General features: G+C 43.1%; 1 long non-coding RNA gene across 1 annotated transcript; it reads left to right on the top strand.

Moving 5' to 3' along the window:
• Positions 1 to 9,570: 9,570 nt before the first annotated feature.
• On the top strand, positions 9,571 to 25,340 carry LOC114085688 (uncharacterized). Its single transcript, XR_003581534.2, has 3 exons — positions 9,571 to 9,892; positions 23,413 to 23,700; positions 24,806 to 25,340. It is a non-coding gene; the product is annotated as an uncharacterized lncRNA (long non-coding RNA).
• Positions 25,341 to 26,666: the final 1,326 nt, after the last annotated feature.

Raw genomic sequence — 26,666 nt, 5'->3', positions numbered from 1 at the left:
TAGTGAGAATTACTGCCAGACAAAGGCCTTAAGAAACAATTTTACTGCTGGTGCTATTTTCTAAGGGATCCTTTTATATATACAGCCCAAGATGGCATCAGTCTTGTTTCTTGGGCAGCAATACTATGGGCTCGTATCTGCAGTCAGCAATCACTCACTATTATGCCCTGTTTTTTATTTTCCTGCAGGTCTGTTTCTAAATAGCCGTGTTCTCTCTTATATATTTGTGGGTTATGATTTCTTCCCAGGTGTATTACCTTATATTTAGCTACATTAAATATCATCTCATTTATTCCACTTCCTCACTGTTTGCCAGATCAAACTACAGTTGAATCCATCTTTCCCTCTCTCCCTTTCTTCCTTCTTTCCTTCCTTCCTTCCTCTCTCCTGTGGAGGTTAAAATAAGCTGCTCTGGCATTTTGACTTTTTAAGCTAAAGACACCTGAAAACCAGCAGGTGCAGAAAGATAACTTTGACCTTTGTGCTTTTTTCTTGAGATCAGAGTATGAAATTCCCATGCAAAAGTCATACTTTCTACACCAGAAAGATGCACCATCCTCACCTTCAAGGTCAAGAATTGAAGACAAAAGAATGGACTTTGTTTAAAAATTCTGATCTTTTAGGTCTCCCCACATCACTTAGTTACATCTTCATGACTAACTATTTTATATCCATCCCGGGTATAGGTCATGAGTTTGAGCCATAATCCCCCCAAACATTACCAGGCCCTATAATCTCAAAGTTGAAATCCCAAAAGATCAAAATCCCCAGAGTCTAAAATTCTGAAATGTCAAAATTCCAAAAATACATTCTGGGAAAAAAAAATGATGGAAAGATTCTTTAAAAGATGTTCCTTCTATTTTTATTTTTTTTCATGGTGTTTGGGATTGAACTCAGGGCCTCATGCAGGTTAGGCAAGTGTTCTTCCAATGAGCTACATCTTTCCTACAATTTTAAAAGGAAATTTGAGAAGCATAAAAACAGGATAGAACACTTCATAGGCCACATTACATAATAAAATAGGCAATAGTCTTAACATACAGATTTTTGCAAGCTTAAACACTCAGGCATGTTAATGACAATCACAACAGTATAATAGTTATGAGCAGGTAAACTGTACTGATAAATAAATAGGTCAAAAAGTAAAGTATAAACATACATCACTATGGTTGGTAATTGTGTACATCCAGCTTTATAAATGTGATTATCTGTAATACTAATATGGACAACCTAAGTTCTGATGAGATTGATGAAAAATTATCATGAAGTCAGGCACACTGGCACATGCCTGTAATTTCAGTGGCTCTGAAACCTGAAGCAGGAGAATCCCAAGTTCAAAGCGAACCTCAGCAACTTAGTGAAGCCCTAAACAACTTAGTAAGACCCTGTCTCAAAATTTAAAAAAATTAAAATTAAAAAGGGCTTGGGATGTGGCTCAGTGGTTAATCGCCCTTGGGTTCAATACCTGGTATAAAACAAGAAAAACAAAAAACCACCATGACTAACTACCATGTATGAGTCATCCAAAGAGTTGAGATCTTGGGAAATTTTCACAAATGCAGATGTACAAAAAGGACTTCTCTTCACTTTTTCGAGCATTTTGACATTTTTATGCACATGTATAATCCTATACACAAAATCAATGTTGTAATAATGCACTTTCTTGAAGTAAAACTTGCAAAAAAATGCATGCATTGAATTAGAAGGCCTAAAATGAATTAGAATTCTCTAAAAGTCTTTCCACCTCCTGTGTAGTTTAAATTTAACAATTTATAACTCTGGTTCTTAAAATGATACAAAGATGGAAAATATAGGGTATCAAATTGCAAAAACTAAGGCTGACAGCTTAAAATAGTAGGGAAGAAACTAAAATAAGAAAAAAAATCTCCGCTTAAAAAGGAAAATTCAAAATATGGAAAATTGTATTACTTTTCTTATGCTACAGAAAATTATACTCTCAAATGTTGAATCCCCCAAAATCAAAATCCCTAAAACTTAAGATTCCAAAAGGTCAAAATTTGGAAAACATAATAAAAAAGACATTTGTTTACAATCTGTTTTCTTTTTCTTTTTGTTGCCGGGGTTTAACCCAGGGCCTCCCACATGCTAGTCAAGCACTCTACCAATGAGCTACATTTCCACCCTTTTTATTTTTTATTTTGAGGCAGGGTCTTGCTAAGTTGCAAAAGGCTTCTCTAAGTTGTAGAGGCTGCCCTCAAACTTACAGTCCTCCTGCCTCAGCCTCCTGAGTTTCTGGGATCACAGGCTTGCACCAACACTCCTGGCTGATGTTGGTTTGAGTACAAATAGAGAAATCTATTCAGCTTACGTTCATACATAGGCCACAGATTTGGTAGAAATAATACTGGTGATGGAATACCAACACTGTTTGGTCTTTGTATCCTACAGGGCATATAATTATTTTCAAGTCAGTAACTTTTCTTGCTTTTAAAGGAAAATACAGTTTTAACTCATTAAAAACTCCTGGAGTTTTGTTAACTGGAGAGAATACCAATGCGGACAAATGATACATTTTTAAATTAAGTTTTCATCATTGCTGAATTGTGTAACCAATCCTGCCCCACAATTCAGCTCTCTGTCACTCTTATATATTATTCAGTAGAATTGTGGTGTTTGGAATTTCAGCTTTCAGGATTTTGATCTTTCAGGATTGTGATGTGAGGGATTTTAGATTTCAGAGGTTTTTGATTGTTTAGGATTTCAACAGGTGAAATTATGGTGCTCTAGACTGAGTCTTTTGAGATTAGGATTAGCACCAATAAGTATCTGACTCTAATCATTTCTTTGAGTTGTCGTTTCTTTATGAGGGTTCCCAACCCACATAAACCTTGCATTGTGCTTTTCTCCTATTAATCCACATTATGTGAATTTAATCCTCAGAGGCAGCTGGGATCCTAAGACAATGGAGGTGGATCCCTTTCCCTTTTTTTCCTCCCTTCCTTCTCTCTCCTTCCTTCCTATTTTTTCTGTTGTTGTTATTGTTTAATTTTAGTAGCAAAAAGTTTCTTCTTCTCTTTAATCGATAAATTGCAGAGCAAAGGTCTTGACCAAAATAGATCCCCACAGTGTTAAGCTTTATGTCTCCCTCATCTGAGAGAGAACCAAAAATAAGGACCTGATTGTCAGTAAACCATTTGCATTTGTCGTGAGGGATAGCAGTGATGCCTGTGGATTTGGCTTTATTAGACTGGGATTAGTTTCCTATCTGGGACCTTTTCCCTTTCATATTGATTTGGGTTTTCCTTCTCATAATCATATATTAAACTGTCAGCAACTTTGTGTTTCTTTTCTCTTTAACACAGGCATTGATTTGAAAGTGCTCACTGTCACAGGCACATTAGCATGTGGGGCTTTGTCACATCAGTACTTCTCCAGGCTCCAAGATGGCAGCTATGAAGTGCAGCCACCAGTGGTTGGCAATTCCATTCTCAGTCAAGAATCTCCAGCATTCTAGTCCCACTTAGCCACAAAGGTGGCTGACCCAGGACACCCAGTCTCTCTGTATCCTGGTGTTGCCTGTCTGTAAAATGCAAAAAAAAAAAAACAACCTGACAAGGTGTGGGTCATGTGAGAATAAGCCGGTATCTGGGGATACATTTAGGAGACTGGGATCTAAAATAGATAAAAAAGAAAAAGAAAAGAAAAGAAGGTAGGCGAGCAGGCTTTAAAAGTCAAATTCCTAAAAACAAGTCACATCAACAAGAGATCATACATAATTGGGACTGTAAAGCCTGAAGCAGAGAACACAGGAGTCAGCTACGTTAGCTTTCACTTTTAGTTGTCTTCGAGGTGAGGCCGAGTTCTCATGTGAAGTTCATGGCCTGGGTGTGCGTATGTGGGTGGTTGCAGGGAACTCTGCTGTCAACACCATTTAGATGTGCCTCTTCCTGGATCGCACAGGTGCATTCTGCTTTTGGAGACATGCTGAGTTCTGGGGCTAATCCCAGAGTCAAGTAGGTTTGGGACACAATGAGCATTCATGTCAACTTTTGCTCATCCATTTCTGAGAAACTACTGAAATTGTCATTTTCTTCTCCAGAATCACACAGGCATATCACTTCTAGGCCCAGACCATAATCCATGGTGCAATTTTGTGGGGTGGCTAAAAGCAGAAAAGTGAGGTCTGTCAGACATGGGTTCTAGAACTACTGGAAAGAGAGCAACCTGTTTGTCCTTATTTTCAGTCTATTGGGGAACCCCCCACCCCCCAAAAAGTAGTCATATACATATAGGCATATGGAGTTTGATCACATCAATACTTCAAAAAGAGCTAGTTCTTACTAGTCATATTTCCAGGGGGGTATAATAAAATATCACTTCCTCCTAAATCAACATTTAGGTTGAATTCTACAGTTAGCAAACATAATAAAAACCAATCAAATTTTGAAAATGAGGGAAGATATGTGCTAGAAGTATCGAAATATATATTATGTATGAAACACATACACCTGCCCACACACAGTAACTTGAGGATGTGATATTTGCCCAGGAGTAGACAGACAACCAGCGGAAGGAAGGGTAGTTCTTGGTCCGTTTGTGCTGCTCTCACAGAATACTGTGTCCTGGGTAATTTAGAAACACTAGGAGCTTATCTGGAGGCAGGGAGTCTAAGACTGAGGGGCCACTTCTGGCTAGGGTTGTAACATAGCTAACTGCACCACAGGGTGAGGGCACAAGAGGGACAAATTCCATTTCTTAATGAAGCCACTCTTGCGACAAGGACCTATTCCTGTGAGAATGACAGTATTCCATTCATAAAGGCAAAGAGCCTTTATGGCCCGATCACCTCTCAACACTTGTCCTAGGGACCCAGTTTGCAACACACAATCTTAAGGGGACATTCATATGATAGCAGGTGAATTAATCATCAAATAGTGCTGAAAAATATTGAAGATCCACTTGGAAAGGAATTAATTTTAGTTGTCACTTCCACCATAGAAGAAAACAAACTCCAGGTGAATTGAAGCAGTCTGTGTAAAAAAAAAAAAGTCATATCCCAGAGGGTTGGGAAGGCTGAGACAGGAGGATCAAGAGTTCAAAGCCAGCCTCAGCAAAAAGCAAGGCACTAAATAACTCAGTGAGATGCTGTCTCTAAATAAAATACAAAATAGGGCTGGGGATGTGGCTCAGTGGCCAAGTGTCCCTGAGTTCAATACCCAGTACTGACCCCGCCACAAAAAGTCAAGGGGTGGGGAAAGCTAAATATTTTTATGATCTGTGGCTGGAAAGGATTTTTAAAAAATTAATGGAAAAAAACTATGAAGAAAAGGGAACTTGGCCACATAAAAATGTAACATGTAGGCACATAAAAGTTAACTTAAGTTACCATAACTAAGAAATGATGGGCAAGATGTTAATGTTCCTTCCATTCTTCATTCCATGAGTATTGAGCACCTACAGTGTGCTAGGTACTTTGTGCTAGGTGTGCAGCAAGTAGGCCATACACACAAAAATACTTGCCCTTGTTTTAGGGAATAGGCAATGAACAAATTTTTAAGACAGACAGTAGACCCCCAATAAAAAAATGGACAAAGTCACCTAGAGAAAAACTGAGCCCCTAATCAACTTAGGTTGGTGTTGTTCCTCCTCAAGTGTGGTTTAAATTTTGCAAGCAGGATCGGAACCCACCATCCTGCTCATCCACCCAGCCTCATTCCTATGAGTGGCATCCAATAGCTAGCTCCTCTGCCCACAGCCCTTCCACCAAGCCTTCCTGCCACCTGTTTGGGGTTCCAGGCCCTGCAGTCAGTGCCTGTTCTGGGATCCGGGCTCCTCCACTTCGGATCCATCAGCTTGGGCAGGGCTATTCTCTTCTTTGGGCCTGTTCCCCTCATCTATAGATTGCAGATTAAAGCAGGCTGTATCTCATAGAGTTGGAATGAGGATCAAACGAGCTAACACAGGTGAAGCACTCAGAACAGTACCCGAGGCAGAGTGAGCACTCGATTAATAATGATGATTATTGAGCTCTTTGTACTCACCCATTGTGCTGGGCAGGAGGAAAACCCACTCCCTTTAAGCAGGTGGGAGCAGTGTTCCTATGGAGGACTGGTCCAGTCTACATTTTACAGCAACTGCCCTCACCCCAACAGCATTGAATTTCTCCTTTAAGACAACTCTACATATATAACATTACCCTGGGCTGTAATCCAGGACCAAGAGACTATTGTTTTTTTATCATTTCCACCGACACACTGAGTGTGCGCTTTTTTTTTTTTTTGTAGAACTGGGATTGATAGTGAGACTCTGTCTCAAAATAAAAAATAAAAATAATAAAAAACAGCCTGGGGATGTGGCTCAGTAGTTAAGTGCACCTGGGTTCAATCCCTGGTACAAAAAAAAAAAAAAAAAACAGAACTGGAGATTAAACTACATCTCCAGCCCTGTTTTTTTATTTATTTTATGTTGTGACTGGGTCTTACCAAGTGGCCTCAAACTTGCAATCCTCTTGTCTCAGCCTCCTAAATTGCTGGGATGACAGGCGTGCACTCCACACTCAGCCAACACTTTGGGTCTTCATTTTTTAATGTCGATATGCATTGCTCTGCAGACCTTTTACTGACTTCATGAATTAATTCTTGATCATTTACTAAGCTATGATAAACTCTGATCTTGCCTGTCTCTCCAGCCTATGAAAAGCAATGGGAAAAAATATTTGACAAAAGACCTTTTGGAACTTCCATAGAATGAATGAAAAAAAAAAAAAAGGAAGAAATTTTGTTAGCATTCCTCCCAGGATTTGCTGAAAACTACCCCTACCACATACACGTTTATTCTTCTGCCTTGGCCTCCTCAGGCACCCATCTTCCCCATCCCCCAGTAAATTCTACAACCCCGGGTAGTATTTCCACATTGCTCAGTCCTGTCTTGGAAGTGGCTCAAGATAGCAAAATGACTGTTCTCCAAGGTAAGAGGGAGATTTAGGGTTCATATTCCAAATGGCTGATGTGAAATTTCAGGGTCTCTTGGATCCTTGGCTCAGGAGCAAGGCATGAATAACAAAGATTTGAACCTTCTTTATTACACTGCTCCTTCACAAAGCACCTCAGGAAGGAGAAAGCATTACATGGAGAATTTTGACTCTAGTATAACTCTATTGCTATCCTGGTTCACAAAACCAAAATACATTTCAATATGACAGTAAAATCATAGCTCTTGGAGAATTTCTAATAGATACAGAATTTCTAAAAGCATTAGCTATGTCCAAATTCTTGTCTTCAAATATGGAAATTCCTCCTCCTAACTCCAACTGTCCAGATTTGCAAGCAGGAATGTTATCATTCAACAAAAGTCCTTTTTCAAGAACATTAATACAGTTGTGAAACACAAAAAAGATAATATGGATAGAGAACGAGTATTTAAATTCATAGACATACAGATTTAAAAATGACTTTCTGCTCTAGATTTAATTTTAATTGTAGCAGAGCCGGGTTTCACCTTTCATTTTCGCTAACCTATGTTCTCTTTTATGATCCATAATTGAAGGAGCATTTACAGAAGGACATTTTTGCCTAACAAAAAAAACCAGCAAGAATTATGGCTTGAATAAAATCTCCCAGTGACAAATTACAGGCTAGTTGTGTAAATGAATTAACAGGCTGTCATAGACAATAGGACCAGGGAAGACTGTAAAGTGGAGATAAGCTGCCCTATCTTAAAGGGTCAGCATGTCCTTAGCCAGTGCCCGCCAACTGTTGCTTTTCAGGCTGAGGAGTGCAGGGATGCAAGATTTTCCAGTTTTTTAAGACAAGGCAGAAATTCTGATTTTTTTCCAAGAAGTCTCTAAATTTTTAAATTTTGAAAACTGCAAAAATCAAAACACTGTATAGGCAAACAAGCAAAACACATTTTCTATCTGGAAACATTTTGTGGGTTACCAGGTAGCAAGCCTTGCAGTTGTGTGATTTTCTGGTTTTGTTTTTTTAAAAATGCTATTTAAGTTTCATAGCAAACAGAGAATTCCTACAAAGCATTGAATTTGAAGATAAAATGCATTCAGGGCAATAACATTGATAGCTAAAACTAGGGACTTTATCCAAATGAGAGTTATCATGAAGAACAATAATAACATACAGAGGGAGTATGGAACATTCTGGCATTTTGTGAATCAGGTCAGCTGTGTGGGCAGGCTCTTGAATGAGGATTTTCCATAATGACATGTCACAAACCTGTGATAGGATGGGGTTTCAAAGGACAAGTCATAGGCAGCATGCAGACAAGTATTTAAGTCCATTTGATCATCAAGAGTAACTTGAAGCATGGGGTAAATTTGTCCTGTACATTACTTCAGACTGAAGAGCTAGCCCTTCCTGTTTCTACGTCTACTTCCTATGTCCTGACTCTCTTCTTCCAGATCAGATAGTTCTTTCCTCCTCACCAATCAGTTTTTTCATATCTATGATCAGGAAATCCTTCTAGAGTAACAGTTTAGATTTGATTCCTACATTAGCTCATTTTCCATTACTATAATGAAATAACTGAAGCAGACCAGCTTGCTAAAAAGAAGGTCCATCTAGTTCATGGTTATAGAGGCTGAAAGTCCGCACAGGCGGCACCAGCTCTCTAGAGGTTTCCTCCTTGGCTGGGTCGCCTCAGTGTGGACTGCAACACGAAAGTGTGTGTATGAGGAAGCAGGAAGCCAGGGAGAGAGTAGGTCCCACAACCTCTTCTAAGGGCAGGTCCCCATCTACCTAAGAACCCCCCACCAGGCTCCACCTCATAATGGTCCCATCAGCCCTCACATTGCCATGCTGGAGACCAGGTGCCCCCCAAAACATGCAAGCCATAGAAGTTCCGAATGCATTATGCCATTTTCTTATTTCATTTATTTATAATATTATTCTTAAGCTAATACTAAAACCAGTCTAAGAAAACTGTGCCAACCCATTCTCCCATCCAGCCAGGCCTTCCTTCAGTTACAGAAACTCCCCTAGTCCTGGTTTGACTGCACAGAGACAATGACAGCCATTGCCTGGAAGTGCCAGGAGCCACTTTGGGATCCACCACAGCAAAACCTGTTCTGGGGCTGACTGTGGAATGGGCTTCTGACCTTCTTCCCCTTCTATTCTTCCTTGATTCGTTCTTTTAGTCATGTTCAAGAGCTGGAAAAGATCCTTATTATCCCTATTATGAGGAGCTGTGTCCTTGAATTGACAAACAAAACTAGCTAGAGAATCCCTGTGGATTGTGGGAGAACTTAAGAAGTCTTGTTTCCCCGTGAACAGTCATCCAGAGTGAGACAAGTGACATAGGGGCAGCATTAGGCATCAGCAGTGATAAGAAGATTTTGGAGGTAAAGATAAAAGGGATCCCAAGGTCTGTTAATTGGTCCTGGAGATTCAAAGATCAATAAGATAATCTTATTAAGATAATAAATAAGATGTGGAATCTTGGGGTCTAGAAACTGGAATAGACAAGTAACTCAGTAACTACCAACTTAATGTAATAGGAAGTAACTTAATGTAATAGTAACAGGAAGTATAGCCTTCAAAGGAAATGCAGAGAAACAGTATAGACAAACCATGTCTGAGGGCAGGAGGGCCAGGTTTTAAAGAAAGTTCGGCTACTGAAACAGCATGGTCTTGTTTTGTTTGTGGTACTGGCAACAGAACCGCTGCACTCAGTCGTGAATATACTCTTGGAAGACAATATTTATGGATGATTCACCTTTGAAAGAGCACACTGCTTGCAACAGGATTTTGAAAGAAGAGTTGACCTAAAAAAAAAAAAAATGGAGAAAAAAATAGAAGAGTGGGCCAAAACTCCTCTAAGATTAGGGAGAAAGACATATACAACTTTATAAAGGTAACGCAAAGACCTACCCACTCACATCAGTGAAGACATGTAGATTATTTCCAGCCCTAACATACAGGTATGTCTGCTGGGGGGACATGGAAATGATGAGGCCGCTCAGAGGTGAGCATGTTAGATCTGGGTGTTTAGTGGTGGATGCTTGCAAATGGGGGAAGCTTGAAAGCAGGTTGGTAAAAAAGGAGAAAAGGGACCAGGTGGGCAGATGTGGAGGCTCTGGAGGAGGCAGAACCCTGGGTTCTTCCAGGAGTCTTGGTAGAAGGACACAGGGGTCAGAGAGAGATGAGAAATGAGGGTAATTAGGGAAGAACCCCCTGAGGTAGAGCCTTCAAGCTCATTCTGCCTCTGGAGTGGTGCACTGTACCATCCAACCCAGGCAGGGAAGAGGGAAAGAGGCAGCCAGGCAAGGCTGACCAAGACTGGCTGTGCAAAAGATGAGGTGCTGGTGTGCCTGGACCAGGCAGATGCACAGCCGGAATCCCATGGCCACCCTGCTGGGGCTCCATCCAGACCCTCTCCCTCCTCCACCCTCTGGGAGGAGGACCTCTGGGGACACCAATGCATGCCTACTATCTTGAAGGTCCTGATGAGCTAGGCACATGGTGGGGAAGATAATATTTAATATTTATTAGGTACCTACTCTGGGCCAGGCATGTTCTAGCCGCTGGCCTGGATTATCTCCATGACTTCTTATCTCACACTATTGAGGTGGGCTCTACTGTCATCCCCACTTACAGGTGAAGAAATAAGCTGCAGAGAATGGCAGGGCAACTAGGTCTGACTGCAGAACTGCCTCCTAATGGGCCGGTACTGACACGGGAACACTGGCCCCAGCTGTGCCTAAGAAAACCAGGCATGCCTCCCACAGGAGCCCTGGAGGTGACCCACACTGCAAGCACATAGAGAATCAGAAACACGCAAGATATAAACATGGGTGCATTTTTAAATAGTAATTGAGAAAACTGTTTCTGAGCATGACCTAAAACCCCGAAAACATCAAAGAAAAACTTGACAGACTTGAACAAATAAAACATTTTAAAAATATGGCTGTAAGATAACATAGAACTGAAGAATGAGGCAAAGTCATGAACCTCACTAGGAATGAACAGCTAAGTTTACTCAAATTCCAGAAACTCTTGAAGTCAAAAGATATAAACAGGCATTTCTGAGAAGGGACTAGACATGAAGATAAGCAAATGACAGAATGGTCAGCCTCACTGATCTGATAAAAATGTAAATTAACAAAGGAAGGGCATTTTTAGCCTGCAGAGTTTGCAACCATGAATTCACCTCAATTCCAAGTTCAGGCTTTAATCCAATGTTCTCCATTTCTATAGTTAAAACTGCTCTCTCCAACCTGGCTCCTATAATCCCTTATATGGTTACTTATTTACCAATACCTCTCTGTGTACCCAATCTCCCATTGCCCCTGCCCCCACCCCCTACAGCTTGGCCTCCACCACCCCCTGCACAGATGCCTGGTCCCCCCATGCAGGTTCTAATACCCTACTCTATCCTCTGCTCCACCACCCCGGCTGGCCTGTACTTCACATTCCCCTGTGGCTCATCCCTGCCTTACAGAGCCTTCCTGTTGGCCCCAACTTCAATCCAAACAATGTTTAAAGATAAACTGACTCCTGCAAAATACCTGGCTCAGGCCACAGATCTTTTTTTTTATTTCTTACATACATGACAATAGTGGAGTGCATAACATTCATAATTATCCATTCACAGCACAATTTTTTGTAACTCTGTATATAAAGTGTGTTCACACCAAATTATGCCATTATACATGAGCTCTCTTATTTTTTTTGCATACAATTCTTAATACACCTTTATACCACCATTTATCATATCTCTGATTGTATATAAAGTATGTTGACACCAAATCCACATCTTCATACATGTATTTTGTATAATGATGACCATCTCCTTCCACCATCCATGCTATTCTCCTTCCCCCTCCCTTTCTCTCCCACCCCTATTCCCTATCTAGAGGTAATTTTTCTTCCCATGCTCTCCCTCCCTACCCCACTTTGAGTCACCCCCTTATATCAGAGAAAACATTTGGCATTTGTTTTTTTGGGATTGGCTTAATCACTTAGCATAATCTGCTAGGCCACAGATCTTTGAATACAACTTACCAAGTTGCTTTCCTAAAGGATATTTTTTCTGGTTTACATGAGCATAAGAAGCACATTCAAGTACCTTTAACCACCACCATTGCTGATGTAGGTATTATCCATCTTTTCCTTTTATTTTCTTTCTTTTGGTTCCTCCCATCAAGGGTGTGCTAAAGACAAAGAGACAGACTCTTCTAGAGCTCTATTTGGTAGTTCTTCCTATCTTCTCTAGCTGCCTAACCCCTCACCTCACACTCCTGCACCCCAGCCACCCCACCAAGGGGTCTCCATCTGGTGAACTCGCACCCTGTGCCATTCTGGTATGACATGAGACTTCAAAGGGGGTCTTGCTAAAGATCTTTAAAATGGGGGCAGAAAGCTGAACCTGGCAGGGTCAGATCCCAGAGTTCTGCCCCTCCCGTGCATTCTTGCTCATCCATCTCCCTCCTTCTTCGAGAACTCCCCTTGCCTTCCTCTTTGCTTATCTAAATCTGATCCATCCATCAAGTTCTGGTTGGAAATCCCACAAAATTTCCCAAATCCTCCCAGCTGAGATCTTTCTGAGGCAGCTGAATCACAGCCTTGACAGACTTTTCACAAGGTCAAGTGGAGAGTTTTTAAAGGAGACAGAACCCCCTAAGGAATCATTTCGGAAACCCGAGCTGACATCTAGTGACATCTTAGACTCTCTTGTCCCTCGCGGTAGAAAGTCTTTTAAAATAAATGTTCGCCTTACTTGCTGTACTTTATAAATTCTCCCTGGGTGAAGGCCATGCTGAGCTCCTGTTCTGATGGGGGCAGAAGTGTGCGTGCGTGCGTGCGTGCGAATAGAGGAAATTAATTGAACGTTTGCAGAAGATTATATCAGGAAAATGTACCTAATTGGTGTAAAAAGGCCACTGTGTGGTTGTTGGCACTGAGCCACTCTCCTCCTGCAGGTCTTGGTCCTTGGTATATTTATGTCCTTTGTCACCTTCATAATTGGAAAGAGTCACTCCACTGACTCGCTATCATTCTCCCCTTTATAGAATAGCTGTGGGAGGTACAGTGTCACTCAAGGTCATGGGCTCAAAATTGGTCTGAGTCTGGAAAGAGACAGAGTCATTACCCCCGATAGTTGCTTGGCAGTGTTTGGAAGGTAAATTAGTGGCTTCGACTGAAGACCTGCTGCACAGATGTCCACCTTAGTTGGCACGACATCTCACTTCCTCGTCACCAACCTCAGAGGAAAATGCCTGGGCTGGCTGAGCCTCATGACCGTGATTTTCTATTACTTTCTAGCTGAGAGAACCAGAAAAAAAAAGGAACTTAAAATCTTGCAGTAATAATGATCCACCTTTAAGAATAACAGAGGAGGGCAGGGGCTGTAGCCCAGTGGTAGAGCACTTGCCTGGCATGTGTGAGGCACTGGGTTAGATTCTCAGCACCACATATAAATAAATAAATAAAATAAAAGGTCTATCAACAACTAAAAAATATTAAAAAAAAAAAAAAAGGAGGCAGGAATCCTGTACAGGCTTGGGGCTCTTAGAAGCACTGATTCAGAGCTCCGGCATTCTGGGTGTCACCCCGCTACACTCAGATCATTGTCTTGCCCCCAAATAGAAGTGTCAGACTGCCTGAACCTCCTTAAAACTTAGACATTTTGTCTTTCCATCCCTGTGGAAGGATCAATAAATCAAGTTACTGACTGCCTTTTTTCTCTCTGCAAGCCTGACTGTGTCTAAATGGAAGGAGTCCTAAGGGTTGGGGTGGAGAAAGAAAGAGAGTATAAGGCCACAGTCATAAACCTTCTGAACTCCACTCTTGGAATGTCCCCACCCAGTCCCAATCTGTAGAGGATGAAGACAAAGCATAACCAGGAGGATGAGGAAGAGGAGGAAAGAATAAGAAGGTGTGGTGTTTTGAAATGTGGCCCCTAGCAAGAGGTGGTATCTCTTCCTCTTGAACTTGAACTCTAACTGTTTAGCCAATAGAATATAGTGGATGCAACCCAGGCATGGAAAAACTGACAATTTCCACTGGGCACAGTGTTGCATACCCATAATCCCAGCAGCTCAGGATGCTGAAGCAGGAGGATTGTGAGTTCAAAGCCAGCCTCAGCAACTTAGTGAGGTACTAAGCAACTCAGTGAGACCCTGTCTCTAAAGATAATGCAAAAAGGTGCTGGGGATGTGGTTCAGTGGTTGAATGTCCCTGAGTTCAATCCCCAGTACCCCTCCCCCTAAGAAAACAAACTGGCAATTTCTACTTCCTGTCTCTTAAGATTCAGCCTCTTAGCAACTCACCTACTAGACTATGAGAAAGCCCAAGCAGGTCACAGAGAAGCCCATGGGAACAGGAACCAAGGCTTCTGGCCTTGGCCCTAGCATAAACTCCCAGCCAAAAGCCAACTCCAATTTTGCAGTTATGTAAGTGATGCATCTTGGAAGTGGATTTTCTAAATCCCCAGTGGAGCTACCCCAGTTGGTGCCAAGTGGAGCAGAGATGAGCCTTCTCCCACCCCCTCATCCCCATTCAAATAGCAGATTTCATGACCTGCTACTTCAGTTAAGCTTCAAAATAGTTTGTTATGCAGCAATAGATAACTGGGCACAGAGTGCCGACATGTCCTGCAGGAGCCCAGGGAGAGATGCTGACCACTCTCAACCCTCCTTGAGAAGTGGCCACTGGTCAGCCTGTCCCATTCATGTAGTGAGGTTTTGTGAGATTGGGGCTAAACTAGCCCAGCACTGAGAACCTTTCACATACTTTTCCCAACCTTGTCTCCTACTATCCCCCACCTGTATCCGTTGCCAAGGTTGCTCTAACTTAGTAAAAATAAAGGGATGAAGATCTCCAGTCACTTTGTCTCTCAGGCCCGGGTACTGCTGTGGAGGGACCTGCTGGGGCTCCTTTCCACACCCAGCACAGTGCTCTGTGGGAAATGGTTCCTGTGATGGGACTAAGGAGAAGATAGTGGCTGGGAGGGACAATCAAGGGATGTGAGTGTCACAGAAGCCAAGAATGGAAGGTGTACAGGGAGATCCAGGATCCTTAGTACCAGATATAAGAGAAATGCCACACAAGAAGAGAAACAAAAGTATTTTCTGGATTTGGATAATAGGCAGTGAGTTTCAGGAGAGTGGGACAGAAAATAAATTGGGGCCAATTAGAGTAAACTGGAGGAAGGGAGGAAGGAGTAGGCCATGCTCACAGACAGGCCTATTCCCAAAGTTTGTTGAGAAGGGAAAGGGAAGGAAAATGACAGGTAATAAAGTAGCTGATGGTGGGTAGCCAGGTGAGGATTTCTTGTTTCTAGATTCATTAGGTTTTTACGATGGAGGTTGCTAAGTAAGTTTATTCAAGAGAGCAGCAGATGGGAGAGGATGACCACTAAGGCCTGGTCTCTGGAGGGATACAGGGTGGAACTGGGCCTCAGAATCCAGAGGATGCCTGCCAGCAACTGTGGAGACACTGGGGGCGAAGGAAGGAAGGAAGTGCAAAATTACCCCATCAGTACTTTCTATACAGGAGTCTGATGTGCAACCAGGTAACCTGCATGAAGCTGCACTGACCCACTCTTAACTTAGATGGTCTTTAACACCCTAATAAAAATAGCATTTTCCAAATAGAAACTTGTTTTTCTAAATATGCTTTTTATTTCTTCTTTATATAAGAGAGAGAAACCATGGGATATCCACCCGGCCCTACCCTCCTTCCCTTCAGTCACCTCTTCACTTTACCTCTGCGAATGACTGACGTGCCTAAGTCTCTCTCGCCGGTGTTGGAAGCGGCGGTCTGACCGCGATCTCGGCTCCTTGGGCGCCACCCAGTGGCACCGTCGCGGAACAACACGCGAGCGCAGCCGGCTCAGGAGAGCGAGCCCAGGGGGCTGTGAAACAAGCCTTTGTCTTCAGAAGGCTCTTTCCGGCCAGCGCAAACCACCGTGTGTTACAATTACTGGAAGAGCAATCCCGAGAAACAAAGCCTTGATTTTTTTTTAAAGCAATCGTGGAAACTAGACCCCACTTCCTTCCTCCAGGATTAGGGCTTAGCGAGCTGGTGGAGTGGGTCATCTTGTTTCAGTGCTGACCCTTTGCCATCCCTACTTGGAGGCTGCGAGAGAAATATTTAAGCTCTCCCAGGGAGATTATCAAAGGTTTTTCTGTTCAGGTTACCAGACTGTTACAAAGAACTCGGTTATGGCTGTTTCTCTTTTTCCTGTCCTTTCTCTCTACCCCTCACCCCAAGTCTTGAAGGTTTTTTTTGTTTTTTGTTTTTAATTACACTGAACTAGAATTTCCCTTCCCCACATGGCTAAGAGCAAAGAGGACTTGGGGGCCTGTGTCAAGAATGACACCTTAAATGTCCTTTGAGCATTCCTGTAGGGGAAACAGCTTCTCTGTGCTCTCTGAAGGGAGGTGCCAGGACCAAAGGGGACCCAGGCCAGGAGGGTGTGTCAGGCAGGGAGCTGGGGGCTACCATTTCTGTGGTCTCCTCAAGACCCCTGCACCCAACTAGGGAACCATGCTGTCTCCCGCCCTGAGCAAATGCAGCTGTACAGTGGGTATTATATGATGAATTCAATTTCTCATAAAGGAATTCAGGAGAAACTACTTCAAAATAAAGATTTAGCCAAATTCAAGAATGAAAACTCCACAGTCAGTTAAGATGCAAACAAAGAATGTTGGGGGAAGGTGTCCCTTTGAGACACAGTGAGTCCAAGGGGTAGCTGGTGGGGGCCTGAGCTTAACATTCTGCTTTGCTACTTAATAGCTCAGGATAATCAAGTTTCCTAACCAATAGGCTCAACATGCTCTGCAAAATGGAGTGGCCGTGATACCTGCTTTGTAGGATCATTGTAGGTTTTTAACAAGTAATATGTATTTGGTAGCAATGAATTTTACTCTTGAGACATGGTATATATTTTTTAAAAGCCATATTCTGAACTTCTCTAAATCATATTAAATCAGCTTGCCTATGTGTTGAGAAATTCAACCTCAATGGTTTTGGGGGTCTCCTCCCCATATGCCTCTATTCTGTTGCCAGCCTTGGGGGACCTTTCCAAGATTCTTGTCATTGACATCCACCTATCCCCTGCTCCAAAGACTCTGTCCTGCACCCCTATAGAAAGCTCACCCACAATCTCCAACGTGAGTTACGAGAGCCCAAAACACAGAGTGGCAAAGATAGAAAACAACGGGAAGAATAACGATGGGAAAAAACACCAAATACTATTCTCAATAAATCCCAGCATAACTAGCACAGGTGCAAGGGAAACACTCAAATGGTAAACATTGCTGACCATGCCAGAGCGTGGATTGGAGGCACAGAAACTATGGTCAATAGTACCTACTGTATTGTTGCTTGGGACCTGGCCCATTTGGGCATTTCTTTTGTTGTATGCATCTACCAGCCCTGTTGGTAGATGCAATTTTCTGCCTTGAACTTGTATCCTTCTATGATGCATGATCAGTTTATCGTTTCTGTCATCTAATCCTAACCTCCAGCCACTTTACTGGAACAGAGGCTATGGAATCATTCCTTTGTGCCTCTCAGCCTGTCTATGTATTTCCTCCCCCCTCCCCATCCCTCCTCTCCTCCCTCTCTTTCTCCTCCTTCTCTTCAGCCCCAACCCCTTCTGCCTCTATCCCCACCCCTTCACCTCTCCTCCCCTCCTCTCAGTGTCCCTGCTCCTTCTCCCTCTACCATCCTCTCTCAGCTTCCGGTCCTACAGGGCAGCTGGGTCCCTCCTCATCATGGATCACCACCAGCAGGGGGCGTGGCGGGGAAATGCAGCAAAGCAAAGAGGAATGATAAGACGCCGTGTGCATCTTATTTTATTAGTCCTTGCACAAGGCAGGCGTTTCCATTTTTACCATGAGAAAACAGGCTCAACGTGTCCAGCTTTGTGTTCAGTTCACACAGCCAAGAAGGCACAGAACCAGACCCTGCTTCTGGGTCACAGGAGCCTCGTGCCTGAGATGCCAGAGTGACTTGGAAGCCCAGGCCGTTTCTACCCCCTCAGTTCCCTGCCTGCCCTGAAGGGACTGGGCCCCTCCTTAGCAGCAGAGGGTATGCGACATGGAACTGGCCCCTAGATTGCCTTTGAAGAGCTTTCCCAGTCCAAGGAAGATGCCTGGCTGAGGAAACCAGCTGTCTGCAAAGGCCTGGAACCCAGGCCCCAGGGATGTGCTAAGTCGGTAAGGGTGGGTCTGCAGACAGGCAGAACCCTCAAGACCAGGGGCTGCCCTGGAGCCAAAGTCAATGAGCTTCCCCTGGTGGAAGCCCAGGACCACACTGAGGGGCTTTCCTCAGCATTGCCAATTTTGTCTTTACAGTAAAAAAAAAATGTAAACAATGCTAAGTTTCTTCCCAGTTCTTTTTAAGGATTTTCCTGATTTCCATTTTTCAAGGGGAAATCCTTAGCGAGAATCATCATTTCCCTCGATTCCAGTTAAAATAAATAAATAAGAGAAACTAAGTCTTTTTGATTACCCCTGAGAGATCAGTCAAGGACTGATGAGATGATGAGGGGAAAAATTCAGCATTGACAAGGCACATCTAGAAATTTCATCATGCTCCTCAGCCTCCATGACTCTTATAAATATTAATTTAACTTGCTGGGTAAATTGGTAATAAAATTCTCTTGTATTAAGGAAGTGGTAAAAGTTAATAGGCTGTAAGCCAGAATAATTGCTGGGTGGTTTTACTGCAGAGCAGGCCAGCTCCTCTAATTGTCCTGTGAGTGCTGAGTTACTACACCATACTTCCTGACTGGATTAGCATTATTATTGATTAATGTGGCATTCCCAGTATTAATATGTACTCTGGCACAAAGTAGGAGTTCAATAAATATCATCATAAGAGGATTACGATTCAGTTTACATAGCACAAAATAAAAATCCAGAGGGTACAATCAATCTGGTAGAAATTAGCTAGACCTTAATATTAAAAGAAAAATCTTAAAATAGGTCATCAATGTTAACAGTTCAGGGATAGGTCTAGAAATTTCTTCCGTGGTGCCCTAAAGCACAGATATCTTAGAAAGCCTTTCCAAGATGGTTGAGTTTGGGAAATTTCCTGACCCCTTGGGTGCTCCTACTGATAGTTGACCCCAGAGCTCAGAATCAGAACAAATTCTGAATTTTGGACATTCAGTATGAACTAACCAAATTTTATCTATGACCTTAACAAAGAACAACAATGTCAGACAAAGATCTGGTGATGTCAGGTTATCCTCATCCAAAGCACACTACCTGGCCACCAAATCTCAGGCATCCAAGGGACCAGTTCACTCAGTGCTTACAATTTGAGGATGACAGCTACTTCAGACTGTCTACACCAGCCAACATTGCTCAGTACGGCCACTATGAAAAGCCAGCCTTCCTCCTGGTCACTTCTTGGCATGATCAGCCAAGGCAAGAAAGGAAGGAGTCAATGAGAAACTGACCCATTTCCTATTAGACAACAGGAAAAACCTATGTTTTGTTATCTCCTTATGAATAAATCCTTTCATCTTCTCTACCACCCCAACTTTTCCTGTAACTTTGGCATTGACTATTGTGTTTATGTTCTTTGCTTTAATTCAAGACCCTCTGATGGCATCGTGTCCACATCTTGCTCTGCATTAGCAAAACTGTGGCCTCTGTGGCTTGGGGCTTTTCTCATTGAACTCAAGTCTTCACTGCATCCAAGTTAGCTCAGGCAGTGGGGCCACCAAGAATCTTGAGGGTGGGGTCATTGGGAGGGCCTGGTTTCTGGAAATAGGGCAGTACTTGGTGGCTCTTGACTAGTGCCCGCCCCCCCCCCCCCCCCCGGCCATCTGTGTGATGCCGCCACTCTCTTGGCTTCTTCTTGTGGGGCTTCCTTACTGCTAGCAGGCAGCCACCATGCTCTATGGTCTGCATGTCATTTTTCTATGCCATAAATTCTGCTCAGACTCATGATTTCTGCCCACTTGAGACTGCAGCCCATTTATGCTTCATGGTGGCCTTCCTTGTGACATCTGCTCACGTAGTCCCTCAGCTTTGGAGGCTACTGATGTCAGCCTATCTCCGCACATCTCAGAGAGGTTACCTTATAGGGCTGGCAGATCTTTCTGTATCAGACCCTCTCCTGGGCCAAGGGCTCCCCATCACGTGACACTGAGTAAGACGACCATGTGCAAGGAATAGCCTGGGTCTGCCAGGGAAAGCTGTGTTTCAGAAGAGGATAGTGGGTAGGAGAAATGCTGTGATGGACACATCCAGGGCGACAGCCTAGCATGTGGCCTGTGCCCTTCCTCTACATCTATGTATTTGGTTTTATTCATATGCTCATCTGGTCTGCTCAGGACCACAAATAACCTCCATGATGTTATATCTAATGGTCCATTCTCAGCATTAGACTTTACCATCAGCACTAGACCTTGAAAGACGTGCTTCTCTTCGCCTCCAGGATTCCACACTTGCCTGTTTTGATTCTAACCCTTCTGGCAGCTCTTTTTTTTTTTTTTACCCCCCAGTCTCCTTTGCTATTCTGCTTTGGCCTTTATACATTCTCTAATAAAGGTATTTAAATATAGTTATTCCTCAGTGATATCCCATCTAGTTGATTTAAATGTCATCTATATGCTGATGACTCCAAAATTTAGACCTCTAAATGAGAGGTCTCCCCAACTGGAGAACTAAATGGAGTCTCCCCAAACTCCAGAAGTAGATGCCCAGCAGCAACTCTACTTGGTTGTCTAGTATTTAGTTGAAATTTAGAATACCCTGCTTTGGTTTGAGGGTAGCGTGTCCACAAAGGGTTCATGGGTTGGAAGGTTGGTCCCTGGTGTGGCAATGTTAAGAGGTGGTGGGATTTTAAAAGGAGGGACCTAATGGGAATTCGTTAGACCACTGGGGGAATGCTCTTGTAAAAGGTTACGTAGTCCCCTGGGTCCCTAGTTAATTCCTGTAAGGGTGAGTTGTGCTGGGCATGGTGGCACACACTTGTAATCCCAGTGACTCAGGAGGCTCAGGCAGGAGGATGGCAAGTTCAAAGCCAGCCTCAGCAACTTGGTGAGGTCCTAAGAAACTCAGTGAGACCCTGTCTCTAAACAAAATATATAAAAGGATTGGGGATGTGGCTCAGTGGTTAAGCACCCCTGGGTTCAATCCCCTATAACCCCCCAAAATGTGAGTTGTTATAAAAGAGCACAACTGGTCCCTCCTCATTCTCTCTTGCCACGTGATCTCTTCCCCTCTCATGTGCTCCTGCCATCTGATATGAAGTCCTCACCAGAGACAAGCAGATGTCAGCACATGCTCTTTAACCTCCAGGACTGTGGGCTAAATAAACCTCTTTTCTATCTAAGGTACTCGGCTTTAGGTATTTTGTTAGAATAATGGAAAATAGACTCTTACATGTCCTAAATTCCTGATATTCATTTCTATCAACTTCCCCCACTCTCCCCAACCCAAAACAAAAAACAAAACAAACAGAAAAATAACAAAAACCCTACCTCCTGTTCTTCTGGCAGTCACCCCATCTCAGCAGATGATAACTTTATTTTTCAAGTAGCTGTGGCAAAAAATATACTTCGTGTGTATATACATATATTATGTATTGCATATACATATATAAAATACATCGAGATATATTTTATATAGTTATCTTCAACTTCTCTTCTTCTCTCACTCCCACATCAAGTGGTCAGCAAATGCTATCAGTTTAACCTTAAAAATATGTTCCAAATTCAAGGTGGTGCATGCCTGCAATCCCAGAAGCTCAGAAGGCTGAGGCAGGAGGATGATGAGTTCAAAGCCAGCCTAGGACTGGGGATGTGGCTTAGTGGTTGAGTGCCCCTGAGTTCAATCCCTGGTACCAAAATGTGTGTGTGTGTGTGTGTATTCCAAATCCAGCCACCACGCCCTCCTCTGATCTTTCTGCTCCAGGCACCTTCATCTTTGCTCCCTAGATTTTTGCATCAGTCTTCTAACTGGTTTTCCACTTTTGTTGGCTTCAGTGTATTCTCTACCCCACAGTTACATCTCTGCCCCCCTTTCCTCCTCCTCCTCCTCCTCCTCCTCCTGGTTCCCTTGCTGTGCATCTTTTAACGTACCAGACAAACTCTGACCTTGGTGGTCTTCATCCCTGAGAGATAGCCACCTGGCTTCCTTCAGGTCTTTATTTAATTTTCACTGTGTCTTGAGGCCTTTCCTGAGCATCCTATCTAAAATGATCACACTCTCCCAGAGTCCCCTCTCCCTTCCTTCTCCTACTTCCTTCTTTAGCCCAAACCACTATCTACACTCTAGATGTTAGTTGTCTTAGCATCTGTGTCTTTTTTTTTTTTGTCTCTTTTGTCCTCTGCTGTAGCCATAGTAGCACTCAGAGCAGGACTTGCAACACAGGAGTTTTCAATTAATATTTCTTGAATCAACCAATCTATGAAAATCTTCATTGCCTCCAAATATAGTGTATTCGTATGATATTCATATGAACCAGTCTTTGTGGGCCAGTTGCTGTCTGTGTGTACATGGTATTTCATAGATGTTTGTGAGAGATCCTTTAAGCAGAATACAACCCTGTTCGCCTAGGGTTGTATGTTGCAGATCTACTGGGAGAGGGCTTTTTCTTTATAATTTCTAAGATGTTGTTGCCTTGTTTCTTTGTTCAATATGAAATAATTAAGCACATTCGCTTCACTCTGTGGTCCCACGTACGTGCAAAGTGGATGTTATAGCATTGGAAAGACAGTGGAAGGAACTTCCAGAAACCCTGTTATATAGACTCTGAGCTTTGAGAAGGTAGAATCTCCGAGAAGCAGTTCATTCCTCACTGAGATCCAGGGAGGGCTCTATGGACAGCTTGCTGACATTGAATTTGTAGGTCTAATCACAAAACTATAGGACCACCTGTCGAAAAGCAATTATTTCTATGTCAGTATTATTCCAGCTACATTACATTCTGATTATAAATCTTTATCTGGTCATTTAAAACTATGCCAGAATGGCATTTCCTTCAAAAACCCCAAGGTGAAATTAGAAGGAAAAAAAACTTTATATAATTTAGTGAAAATGTCCATATATTGAAATGAACTGTTTATTAAATGAAATGACACTTCCTTTCTTTCTCTTATAGACATTTTTCATATTAGATATTATCCTATGAATATATATAATTGTCAGGCTGTAGCTGAAAAGAGTGGCTAAAACGAGTCATTTGGGGTTCTTATTCTTTTCTCCATTTACTCTCATCACCCCCACAGCTCAGGACATCTAGCTGATCCAGTGGGCACAGGTGGAACTATAAAATAAGAAGAGATTTTTATTACTTTCCAGTCCCCTTCTAAATGAAGCTAGTGACTGCAGTAGCCTGTCAACCGGCTGGTGATAAAACCTTTCAAATGAAACCTCCTCTTCCACAAAGATAAAGAAAACTAGACTCAGAGCCTAATCTCCTTGCCTCTTATAACCGTGTTTTTTGTTTTTTGTTTTTTGTTTTTGAGGACCAGCTGTGAACATTATTTTTAAAGACAACAATGAAACTCTGCATTTCCATGGTGCAGCCTGGCGCCCTTTGTACACACACGTGCTGCCACCTGTGAATCAAAGTCTCACCTGCACCCCTCGGTCTTGGCTAATGAAGCAACTCAGAGGCATATGAGACCTGGTTCCCAATTGCTCCTGCCCCATCCTCTACTTTCCCTGGTGTATGGCTAAAACCAACAGCTCAGGGGCGATGGCCTGGATGTATTTTGGAAGATTCTGCAAAAATCTGACAAGCAAGCTCTGAGGTCAGTGGATTTTACCCTGTAAGCCAGACAGGAAGGTAGAGACACAATCTGTTTCACACAGCAAACATCTGGAGACAGAATAGTCCGTGCCAATCCCCAACACCTCCCCAACCAGAATCTCTCGCTCCTGCTCATATGGGCTGCTTTTTGCACATTCTCACCGAGGCCAGCTCAAGTGGGTGTCACTAATGGTCCCTGCTTTATGATTGCTCCAGAGCACAGAAAAAGGAGGGCTTTCCAGTTCATTTCTCCAAGTCAACACAACCCCGGCCCCAACGTTTGACAGATGTCTTGCTGCATGCACACCCACACAAAACCAACATCATTTACAATAGTGGAACAAATTTTAAATAAAATACTAGCAAAAGTCTATTACACAACGGTGAAAAATGGTGCAAATGGGTTCTGTCTTCGTCCATTCCTGCTGGCATAACAAAATACCTTATGCTGGGCAATTTATAAACAGGAGAAATGCATTTCTCACAGTTCTGGCAGCTGGCAAGGCCAAGCTGCTGGCAGATTCAGTGTCTGAAAAGGTGCCATTTCTCATAGCACCTTTGCATGGCATCCTTACATGGAGGAAGGGATAAAAGAGACAGGAGGGACAAACTCACCCCCTCCAGCCCTCTTGTTAGGTCTTAATGCAATCCACGAGGGCGGGACACAGGCGGCTCTCTGCATTTCTTTCACCCATAGCCTAACACCTCACCTCGTCATATAGTTGTACTGGGGACACCTCTTAGAAGTCGTTGCATTGATGGCTGGGCACAGTGGCACACGCCTGTAATCTCAGCGGCTCAGGAGGCTGAGGCAGGAGGATTGTGAGTTCAAAACCAGCCTTGGCAACTTAGCAAGGCCCTAAGCAAGTCAATGAGACCCTGTCTCTAAATAAAATACAAAATTGGAGCTGGGGCTGGGGCTCAGGGGTAGAGCACTCACCGGGCATGGATGAGGCTCTGGGTTCAATCCTCAGCATCACATTAAAAAAATAAATAAATAAAGGTATTGTGTCCACCTACAACTAAAAAAAAAAAATACATATAAAAAAATACAAAATAGAGCTGGAGATGTGGCCGAGTACCCCTGAGTTCATTCCCCTTTGCAGTGCACTCCTCGTGGCGCCTTTGACTCAAGTCCTTGGATGGGAAGGAGTGAGAAAATCTTTCCATCATCCACTTCACAAGGGAACAGGCCTGGAGTGCTTTAGGGAGAAGAATGGAGCTTAGAGAGATTCCTGAGCATCAGGGAAGGCTCCCAGAGAAGCACCGCCGGCCTTATCCACAATGAAAGGAGGGGCAGCCCACTCAGGGCAAGCCTGTGCCTACAGGCTTCTCGGTGGCCTCCCTACACTCATCCAAGAATGACACAGGGCAGAGAAGGATGAACTGGAAATGAAGATCTCACCTAAATCAAACACGCACCATTTTCTGAATGAGAAGATAAGACTCAATCTTGTGACATGGCACTCCTTCCCAAACTCATCCCTAGGTAGAGGGAACTTTGCTCAACATTTCCAAAGAGAAGGGGCAGGGGGAGATGTTTGGGGTCTTTACAGACATTGACAACAATGAGGCTCAAGTGCAATGTTCTGCAATTGACCTGAAAGGTGTTTTTGAAAAATAAAGAGTGCTGAAGAGAGACTTATGCTATCACAATACTATGCTGGTCAGCTTTGCGCCACTATATGAAGATCAATGAAAAAAAAAACTTATTCACTCATTAAACAAAAATTGAGTATCTAGTGTGTTCCAGGCACTGAACATTACAGAAACTGTATCCAAGTTCCCTTCCTTTACATCTTACTGTTGTGGAGTAAACTGACCTTAACTCATGCCACAAACAGCTAATGATCATAGTGACAGGTGATAGGAAGATGTAATGGCTTGAATAGTGACCTCCTGCCCAAAGAGATATGTCTACCTGAAGCCTAGGAAGGTGGACTTATTTGAAAACAGGCTCTTTGCTGATGTAATTAAGGATCTGGAGATAAGATCTTCCTGAGTTATTGTGGAGGGCCCTAAATCCAATGACAAATGTTCTTAGAAAGTCAGAGAGAGATTCGAGATACAGAGAGGAGAAGCCACACAAAGATGGAGGCAGAGATTGGAAGGATTTAGCCACAGGCCAAGAAACCCCTGGAACCGCTAGAAGTTGGAAGTACAGCCTCTGTGCCTGTCAACATGATCTGGGTTCAGGGATGCCTGGAAAGAGGGGCTGCAGGTGGTTTCTTGTATACCTGCAGAACCAATCTCACCCTGAGGAGTCAAATTTGCCTTATTGGTAAAAAGAGTTTGCTAAAAACTTTGAGTTTGCATTCTGCCATGCCTTTCTCCCTAGAAGATAAAATTTTGAGTTGTGAATTTTATAGATTTTTGTCCTTGGTTTAAACCCCTAGAAGTGGTCCTCTTGGCCACTCAGGGGCCGCACCCCAAATAGAAGGCACATCTTTTGACTCCACTAGACCAGTAGTTGTCAAAGTGTGATAAACATACCACCTGAGAGCCAAGGTTAAAACTTGGAATTCAGGGCCCACACCCAGATTTCTGAATCAGATTCTCTTGTGGTGAGACCCAGGAATTTGGAATTTGAGAGGCTTTCTCATGTGAATTTTGAGCACTCACATTTGAAAACCACTGCGTAGGCGCATCTGCGACATCCCTTCTTGTCTCTAAGGCACTTGACCTAGATTGTGTTCTTGGATCTGTTACAGCCTGTCGACTGAGCCTCTGACTATCCATCCAGGAAATAGAGAAAAATTTTATCTGCTGCTAGGTGTTTGCCTAACATACTTCAAAATCCTGAGATCCGAGGATCCAGATAAACCCAACAATATTGTTTATCAACTCTTCAGTTGCAAAAACTGCCCTTTCCTTCAGCACCAGCTAGAATGTGCCAAAATAGGAAGGGCCTGGGAGACAGAGGAATTAGTTTCCCTCTTGCTCCACATATATGGGCAGGTTCAATTG

This window comes from Marmota flaviventris, chromosome 3, assembly GCF_047511675.1.
Source record: "Marmota flaviventris isolate mMarFla1 chromosome 3, mMarFla1.hap1, whole genome shotgun sequence".
Classification (NCBI taxonomy): domain Eukaryota; kingdom Metazoa; phylum Chordata; class Mammalia; order Rodentia; family Sciuridae; genus Marmota; species Marmota flaviventris.
This window is presented reverse-complemented; position numbering and strand designations above follow the sequence as displayed.